This window comes from Rhopalosiphum padi, chromosome 1 (assembly GCF_020882245.1).
Source record: "Rhopalosiphum padi isolate XX-2018 chromosome 1, ASM2088224v1, whole genome shotgun sequence".
NCBI classification, from domain to species: Eukaryota; Metazoa; Arthropoda; class Insecta; order Hemiptera; family Aphididae; genus Rhopalosiphum; species Rhopalosiphum padi.
The window spans coordinates 48,540,615-48,552,086 of record NC_083597.1 but is presented as its reverse complement, the minus strand read 5'-3'; positions in this window follow the sequence as shown (position 1 = coordinate 48,552,086).

The window sequence follows — 11,472 nt, the reverse complement described above, 5'->3', positions numbered from 1 at the left end:
CCAATCCAAATTGTTACAAATTCTAAAATAGCGTCCTCATAACTAAAATATAATAGTGTAAAATATATGTATATAATAGGAATAATAGGATGATTTATGCTTACCATCTTTTTACGCTTTAATAAAAAATGTATTAAATTTCTAATTTTTAGAATTTTTTTAGTCGGTATCATCACTATTTATTAAAGATCCTATTTCCAATTAAAGAGTATCCTGTGTTAATATACAAAAAAACTTCTTTTTTCGAATAATCACTAGCCTCTTCACTATAAACTGTTAAATAGATATAACATTTTGATGTATACTTATATATATTTAAATTCAAACTAATAGTTATACTGAGTTATTAAACGTAACGTATTATAGGTACTAAGGATAATAATTAATGATAATAGATTTATACATGGAAGCTATTATGATTTGACAATTATTTTAATTAATGTTTATTTATCAAAAATTTAAAAACTGTTTGGGTATCTACAAGACAGAATGTCACATACTATTATATTTTATGTTAGTACATTACGTGTCTGCTTAATGTTTAACAGTAAAAAGGACTTGTGCGTTTGAAAAAAATGTTTGTATCACCACAGAACGCTACTTAATTGTCGTAAAAGATTTAAGCAATTAAAAATATAGTCTTTAAGTAAACTTCAGAATTCCAAAAATCAGAATTTTAATAAATACATTATTTAAATTTAATAGTGTGAAACGGAGACAGAGCATGCTTGGTAAATTACCAAGTATATTATATACAATATACACATCGACACTCGATGATATGAGGTAAAGATAATATAAGAATCTATTGAATGATCAAAATTTAAAACCATCACTTTATTTAACTATTTAACTACATGAATAATGATGAGTATACTATCTTGCGTTAGCGAAAATCATGCTTTATTTATTTACACAATATAATGTTGACACGGATAAGTACCTACTCTTTAAGTGAACAGTCTTCAGAAGACGCGTGGGCGTTTAATTCAATATAATAATATATTCATATTTTTTGACATAGACTAATATTGACCGACTGTTTATTTTATAATTGTTTATCTAAAGATTAAGTTTTATTTAAGTTCTAAATTAGCTTTAATTATTCAATTTTAAAAGTTGTTCCAAATTTAAGATGTATAATCAAATATTACTTTTAAGAGTATCACTTATAATAAAATATAGGTACCTTTGTATTTTTTATAATGATAAATGAAATATATTTATTATTGTTTTTTTTTTTTAAAGTCACAACAATAAGGATTATGAACTTGTAATAGGTAGATCAAATTAAAGTAACTAATTAACCAACTATTTATTACTTATTTACATGCGGTGTACTCAATAATGTTAAATTAAGTTTATAAATTAGATGATTTAAAAATGATTAGATTTTTCTTTGTGTGTCGATATATTAGGGTCAAATGCTCTCATTATATAATATACTTATAACTTATCCATTAAATAATAAAAATAATTTTAAAATGAAATTGTACAATATGTATCTATAACGTAACTATTGGCTATTGTATTTAAATTATTCAAAATCTTGCCACCTCTCGTACTTGAATTACTTTTTTTAGTTATCGTATTTACTATGGATTCTTTATTTTTGTCTGGAAGTTTAAATTTTATGAGATTAATGTAAAGTTGCATTTAGTCTTCGTCTATGATTGTTATATGTCTATATGCTGTGCAAACACTAAACATGTGTAGAAATATATTGTCTTCAAAATAATTCCACTTCGAAAAACTAAATATAAATTGTTTCTACTACCATTACGTATAGACGTATAGTTATTACTTTATTAGTTAAATTTATACAGTTACGCATTACCTAGTTACATTTATAAATATTTTAATAATTTAGATTTCGCCAGATAGTGATTGAAATAATTTTACGTTTTACAGCTTTACTTAAGACATTTTATAAACAATTTTTCAAAAGAAATTATTTACCTGAGGTTCATTTCAAATCTCAGTAATATACTATACAAATATATATTAATAGTTAATACACTAATATTTTGAAGAAAACTACCAATTTTTTTCTTTAAAATTATTATTAATAATAAATGAATAATTAATTATTTTAAAATGTTAAATAAAAGCAATATTGTATTCTCAGTAGTGTAGAACTCTGCCGAATTTAATAATCAAATAAATACTACTATTGTTTTTTAATAAAAGTTTAATTACATTATTTTTATATCGCTATCAATATTATCATAATGTATATTATTATATAATATACATACAATATAAATCGTTAAAAACTATTTATAAATACCTACGTATATATTATTGAAGAGTATTTTGATATAGTTTTGTGTTCAAATTATTTCACTCAAAAATACTCGATCATTACAAATTCGTTTCCGACGAATGTATATCATATAAATATCATCGAAAACCACATCGATTATCTATCAATAATGGCGAGCGAAGGTGTCATGTAACTCTGACGCCCGTGACCTCTCTGACCTTACACTAATAATCAACTCGAACCGTCATGGTTGGAAGTAAGTGCTCTGGGCAGTCATGAGTTAATGATATTTCGGAATTTCGCTCACACTAAATAAATTTGTCACACGTTCGATGAACACCGGAAACTTTTATTTTAGGAGTTTATAAGGAACAAGGTGGAAAATTGTAGTAGTTTACAGTCATAACACCACACTATAAACATTGAATTCCAACTATACACCATTGTGCTGCAGTATATAGTTATATAATCAAAAGAAGATGAAAAAATCGATTACTGTTGTCTCGATATAAATCGTCTGTAGTGATTTAATAAATTACCACGTCACCATATAGCTTATATGCCACAAACAATCTTCGCATACCATTCGTTGGAAATATTATATAAATCAAACGATATGATACAAATATTAATTACATGTAATTACACTAATGTATAATAATGTAATACTGTTGTAAATTGTTATAAATATCTCACTTATGAAAATAATGTATAAAACAACCTGTGTTTGTGGTTATGAATTGATAAAATGTCTTTTTATAAAAAATACATATAGTCATTGATTAACTGCACATTAAAGCACACACATTATCTTTGATAGCACATACCTATAATTAAAACAAAAAATTAAGTATCTCAACAAACAACTATTTTAATATGAGTTCTGTTATAGTTGTTTACTAGAAAATTGCAATGTAAAATGTAAATGTCTTAAATCTTATATAAGTATAATTGTAATGCGTGTAATTTATACGGCAGTTTCTAAATAAGTAGATTCAATTAAGTTTAAACACGTAATATTATATTATATGCAACACTAAGAAAAAGATATTTATATATCACTAGATTTTTTTGTCAATTAAATTAACAATTATAAACATTATATTTTTTTAAATTAGTAAATAAGTACTCGAAATATTGAAATAATATGTAACTTAAAAATATTTAGTATTGTATAGTAATTAATAAATTATAATTGTTTATACTTTGCACATACAATTTTAATCATTTTAATTTTTATACGATCAAATGATATTTAACTAATTAAATTTTAAGGGTTACTACTATTATTAGATTATTTTCTGTGAAACCATTTAATATTTAATAATGGAAGTTATTATGGCCAATACCGATTATTTTATGTTCTATTAAAGGTAGGTATACTTCAATAATATTCTCGGAAGTAAATATTTTAATATGTTGATCAATCATTTTTTTTAACAAAAATTAATTTAGATCACCTTGAAAACCCCGAATTTCAAGATAAAGGAAATATATAAACAAGGTGCATCTGATCCTTGAGTAGTGGTCGCATTCCCATATTTTAATTAAATTAAAATTGCAATGAGGACTCATTGTACGGAAGGTCACGATCACGATAATCGTGAAAACTACAAAATTAAATCAATTATTTTGATAAGATTTTTCTCGCGAATTTCAGGAGAAGAAATATTATACGTAGTAGAAATTCTTATGGTGACGTCGTCGTAATGATTCACGTCAGACATTCGCATAACACGAGAGCATAATATGAACATCATTGAATTCTATTGACGAGTGGAAATGAAAATAATGACCAATGAAGTCCAACGTACGTAGGTACCTACCTACGTTGGTAATTTAAAAACGATTTATAGCCTAAAATTAATTTTTCAAACACAAAATAACACATGAAACAATAAAGCACTTGAATTTGTCAGCAGCACGTTTGGTTTGTACGATTTTGCAATATCCGGCATATACTTGGACATCAATCGCAAGGCCATAATGTATCAGGTATCTTTGTTGATATGCGTGCACGTATAATACGTTATAATTTCTATACAATTATATGACGTAAACCGTAAACTGTACAAACAAATAATGTGAACTCGTCGCGAGAAAACGTTTTTTTTTTTTTAAAGTTCAGATGATAGACTGATAGAAAATCCTCTTGAACTTTACCTCCACAGCTCGAATTAGGGTTTCAAATTACGTATAAAAACATAAATTATAGAAATGATTTTATTTGAATTTACAATATAAAAATAAATTAAAATACTAATAAGTGTACAGTATATATATGAATTTTCAAAGTTATAATCAATATATACATAGGTACATATTTAATTTTAACTACTTAATTAAAATACAATTATAATTATAAAAGACGGATTGTCACTATAGGTACGTGAGTTGTCAATATATTTCTATACAGACGAAATAAATTTTGATAATTTGAATATTATGATGTCCCCTATAAGACTATTATTTATTACAACGATTAGTATTCCGAATCCCGACATTATAAAAATAAATAAACTTCGTCATTGATTAAATCGCTCTAATAAATGTATTAAATTTGTAAACGAAATTGTATATAATAATGATTCTGGGCAGACTACAGACATAGTGTGGAGAACAAATTTTATATTATAACTTGTATTAAATGTTTAAGTCTTTAGTAGAAAAATATATAATGTTATGAATCAACTTCGATATAATTTTAAAACTTTCATGATTTTAATAACACCGGTGTTACGTAAATATTTTCATTTTTCCGCTATTTTTTGTTAAAATAGTTAAGAAAAGTAATGTAAATTTCTTACTTTGTTCCTTTCGAAGACCATTTATGTTAAATTTCCTACTATAAATCACTCTCAATATTAACAAAACTTTAAGAATAAAAAAGATTCTCGTTTTCTCAGGATCTAAAACCAAAAAAATTTGTAATAACTAGAAAACATAAATAAACTCGATTAATGTAGATTACAGATATAAATGAAAATTAATTATGTATAATGTGTTCATTCTTCATTAAATACAAATAAAAAAGATCTTTATCTCGCGTAAATATTTTTGATTATTAAAGAAGTCACCTCAAAAAACGAATGAATGTATCACGAGTGCCAAGCGCTAAACCAAAGTCAAAAGAGCTTTCAATTCCTTTATTTTTGATTATTATTGTCCCAAATAAAAAAATGTTTATTCAATTAATTATTTTATTAAATACAACTTATTTGATGAATATAATCTGAATACGAGTATATAGGTATACATGTATGGATCTGATTTTATGTGCTTTACTGGTTAATTAATAACATATATAATACATAATAACATTTAAATACAAACTAATCCCACACGGTGAAAATTATCACTTCAAAGGTTGATGATTTAAGAACTAAGCAAGTCTGATTAGTATTGACAAGTAATTGAACATTGGGTATGCCTTAAGACATATTTCAAATATGTAAGTCGATTTCCAAATGAATTATAAAATACAAATAGCGTAACTTCAATAGGTTTTTAATTAATTTTTAGGTATACGAGCGATCATCAGACAAACAACCGATTTTTACGATCAATGAATGTGGAATGTAATGATATCATGATGCACAGCTCATCATCACCTGCAGTTGTTTCTGCACTGTCCTTCTATTCATAATATTACTTAAATAAAGATGACCGGATCCGTTAATTAAATGTTACATGTAATATATTTTTGTAACGACCATTTCGGTTATTCGATTAATTTTACCACTTACATAATATATGAGAATGTATATTATATAGGAAACATATAACGGTAAACTTAATATTATTTTAGTTTATTATATACTTTATAATTTCTTTATATTACTATTATTAATAATTTATTGTTCAATCAGTCATGTAATAGATTAAACCAATTTCTTACAAAAAATATTTTTTTACTTCTTTGGCTTAGAATTCTTGTTACAATGTTACCATGATTTGAATATTGTATAAATAACTAAAAAATTAAAATATGCATAAATAACTCAAATTACACAACGTTTCATCATATTCAAAAAATACTCACATACTCATAAATCTTTGATGAGTTATTTTTTTTATTGGCTATACTACTATAGTAGTATAAACTACGATAACTCAACAATTAAATAATACAACAAGACAATTACACAGCTCATATTTGGTAAATATTTCAGGTGTTTAATTCTACAGTTATTCATTTTATAATTAACAAAACAATAAAATTAATTTTTCAAAAAATGGTATTACGTAAATATTTCCATTTTTAAATTTAATCAATTATTTTTAAAAGTAGGTATTTAAGTACTATAAATTTTCAATTTCTGATCTCTCAAAGTACAAATTAGATTCCATTTTCTAACAGAAACTACCTCAATATTGAAAATTGAAACATTTTTTTGAAATGTTTCTATTACAAAAAGTCTCACACTTACATTCGGCACTCCACTCATCCAGAATCTAAAATAAAATTTATTTATAAAACTAATTTTCATAAATATAACATAAGCACTTATTTATAATAAGCTCAATATTTATCAAATACTACCAAAAGTCAACACTGACCAAATACACAAGTCGTATAGGACCGGCTCAACTTACAGTGTTCTTAATTTTAATTGGTTCACTAACAAAAAAGAATAAGTTAGCTACGACTTTTGTAAATTTTTCTTCCTTAAAAATTTAATTTGATTTAAAATAACAATTTTTTTCTACAATTACAGCTTAACATTTAAAGTCAATTGATAATTTAAAAAACATTGTGAATAATATATATTTAATCACGTGTATAGTTTCCTAATAGTCTCTAGTATATTACAATATTACATATTATAATAATAGTAACTACTAACATTCAATAACTATACGAGTACAATGATTTATACGACTTATTAATTACTTTATATTCGTTTTCTGGTAAGAAGATTTAAATTTATTCAGATTGATACTGCCATACTACGCACTTAATTTTTAATATATAAAAAATCCGTCATCATAGATGTAAACATTGTTCATTTTATATTAACAACATATTATTATTTTATACAATACATTATTACAATAAAGAATAAATTATAATATTTATAATTCTATACAAATGCAATATATTCACATGGTAATTTATTATCTCAATAAACATAAAGTATGAAATTTTCAAAATTTAGTAAACATTTACCAATCATTTCATAGTTATATTACTTATGAAATGATATAGTTACTATTGGAATCATTTGACAAGTTAAATTTTATAAACGCGAAATACAACTAATACTAGTACGTAAAAAATCGTATAGGTCAATTGCAGCAAGTGTGAAAAACATGTAATATGTCGTACAGGTATAATGGCATTATTATTCTGTTTCCAGGCGGTTATATTAAATATCTAATTATTAATATAATTTATTTTAAATAATACATATCAATAAAAACAATGTAAAGTCATTTTTATACATTTACAAACCAATTAAATGAACACTTTATCTACGAAAACACTTCATAGATACACATTTAAATACCTATCCAACAAGCATTATAAATGCTTTATGATCGACTAATAAACTAGTCACCAGATAACATGCTATTTTGTTGGTCAATTATATATTAATAATTAATATCAATAAAAATGTAATTAGTATATAATATTATTATAGTGTAACGACACCTTCATAACACGAAGATACAATAAACTAACAACCACTGCTTTAATAGTAGCTAATTAATACGAATACTTATAAAAAATATCCTCAATTATTGTTTGATAACACATTAGATCCTGGTTGTGGTGGAATCGATTCGTCATCCTACCTGAATCGCGTCAGTTGAAATTATTATTTATTTATATTCACGTTTTTGGCGGTAATTTGTTTGTATTCTCGTTTTTTTTCTTTTTAATCATTATATTGGAAGTTTATTAAATTATAGCACACACAAGTACTAGCTGATGCAAAAAATATGACGTCATTTCTATAGAGTACTCGATAATTTACGAGTTGGCGATGGACCGGTAGTGACCCATGTAAATAATTTACGACCTTACGATAGTAATAATATTTATACCACAATGAATCGTCCCTATAGAATTAATATATAATATGCATCAACATCTTTGAAGATGAATTTCTGTGTTTAAACACTTCCTATTGATTATTTACGTAATAAAAATATTGTCAAAATGAAAACTATTAGTTTTTCGAATAATCGTTTATTTATTAATTATTAACACCTAATTTAAAATTAAAATTAATTTAAAATATTAGGCATAATACTAGGCTACTTTTGAATTAAAAATATATTATTTACGTGGACACTTAACTTAAATGTACTTTATAAAGGTATATAAGGAAAATATATACTAAATACATATATTACTAGTTGATGGTTATTAGTGGAAACTGATAAAATATAAATAACAAATCTAAAATTCTTATACAATTTTACTTTTTGAACTACAGAAGTAAATTTAAATTAAATTGAATCTTCTAGACGTTATTTAAACAACTTTTAAATTACAAGTACCTATTTATTATAGGTATATTAATAATAATGATGTTGATTTAGTTTAATACTTGAAATATAAAAAAGTAAAAACTTTAATGGTTAAAATGGTAAGGAGATAGTGGTTTAAATGTAATATTTAAACAATTTTGAAATCTAAAAAAAATGTATTTTGTAGCTAGTATACAATATAAAGCTCAATTATATAATTTATTATTTGTATAGTTATTTATTTTGTGGTAATTAGTCATGATTGAAAAATGTATACAGTAGCCATATTACTATTAATTCTACATCTTTAGTCCATATACAATGGCCAATGGATGTTGTATATTAAATGTATTCATTATTATACATCTTCGGTGGCAGTATACAATTTTTATAATACCTATCAAAATATTAATTATTATAAATTATAAAATAATATAAAATTAAGTACCTGGTTTTGTATTATAAAAATCAAATCAAAATCAATATAACGTATTAAATACTATATTGATTATATTATAAAAATGATATTAATTTTAAAAAATCTCGTTAATTTATTTAATAATTTGGATTTCATTAAATTCTAAATAGTACACAATATTAAATCTAAATAAAAATTACTTGTTGAAGGTTTAATACTCATATTATAATAATATTAACATTGTAATATATTATTGTTTTTGATTATATATACAAAAAAAATACATTCCAATATTTTCAAATTTTCTTTTTTTTCTATGTTTCCTCAATTTTTATTGCACTACTGTATTATATTTATACATCGCATTATAACCACAAAATACACTAGTTTTAAACGTTCATTAAAGTTTATTCACATGAGTACTTCAGTGTGAACTGCGAAGACCTCAAATATTTTCCGTGTGAACTACATGAATACCACAAATAAGCTATTGACCAGCTATCAATAGCAATAAAAATACTGTTAACCTAACCTCAATGTATTATAGTTATATCATTATTTGTTTTTGTATATTATTATCTGATTTTTGGGTAGTTTATTTTTTTGGATTTCGTACTTAATTTTCCATCCCGATCAATAAATCTAAAAGAAAATTGTATTTTTTTGTTCAATGAACTTTATAACTGAAAATGTAAATGAATCTCTTTAAAAATATAATGAATCCTGATAATAAAATTATTTTCTAAGCTAGTTATGTAAATTATAACTGAAAAAAGTTCAATAGATCATTTTATATGTTAATTTTTGTTTAAATAATTAAATCTGAATTTTTTTGAATTATTATTGATTCTAAGTAATACGTTTTTAAAATTGTGCTTGGTTAAATTTTTTATTCAATACTTTTACATAGAATTTTTGCACTTATGTATAATAAATGTATTTATAAAAAAAAAAAAATACAGCGTTGTAAAATCAATTCGTCCCACGTTTCACTCAGAATCAATAATACTATATAACTGCGGTATATAAACAATTAAAAATCAATTATTTGAAATTAATTTAGCGGGATACCAAAAATCATATACCAAATCAAGTTAATTTTTATTATACATATCTCAAATTCAACAATATTATTGCAATTTATAAGGTATTTAAATAAAATTATTAAATGTTGTGAGATTCCATTGGCAGTGAATCATTTTATAAACATTTTTCACAATCAAATCCACTGTAGTAGTACGTCTTAGAAAAATTATACCTAATAAAACCAAACAGCATTGGTTAGGTCATCATTATGATTAGCACAACCGATAAAATAAAATACTGTTTTTCCTTGGTAAAATATCTTATGAATAATATAACCAGTTCAACGGTAAAGTTAGACGTTCAATACCTCTTCCTACCATAATAGATAACAACTTATTATTATATAAGTCCTAAATTTAAAATTTAAATCCTAATTTGGGTAAAAATATTCTACAGGTGTGTTTTAATGTATCAATAAATACATTACACTACATTATTCAATGGGAAACGAATTTTAAGTTTTGTCTATGTTCTATCATTGATATTTTTAATTAAAAAAAAAAACAACAACAACTACAACTACACCGAAATCATCCATGGTGGACAGCTGACAAGATGTTTAATTTAACAAAAATAAGCAACTACTAATTACTAGTTTGAAATACATTTTAAACTTAAAAGTTACGAGAAATAAATTAACAACAATATTTAGGGACAACAATTTTTATTACATATTCATCGTCGCATTTTATCTAATGCAATGTATTATTACCCAATACAAATGACTAACGCTTTTATTAATATTTATTTATATTTTTCTATTCATATTTTAAGTCAACAAGTAAATATATTACAAATTTGATTATAAATATAAATTAAAATAAATTCCTAACTATCTTATTTACGAAAAATCAGTTAGCATTCGATTATAATGCTATAACTTTTATTATGATGTTATGTACCTACTAAATAATTACATGTGTATTATTTTTACCAATATTTTTTACTAAGGAAAATTTTTTGGTGGATGTTACAATGTAATAACAAATATATGTAAATATAATAATGTTGTACAATACAGTTTATGATTACGATCTGAAAATGGAATCTCCTTATTATTAAAATAATTAATATGTTGTGCACTTTGATATATTATTAATATTAAAAATATAATTGAACTTGATTGAAATTAAATAGTTAGGATTTAAAGTATGAATGATTTGTTTAGAGTTAAGTACAATTTTAAAAATATACAATATTTATTGTGATCAAATTTAATATC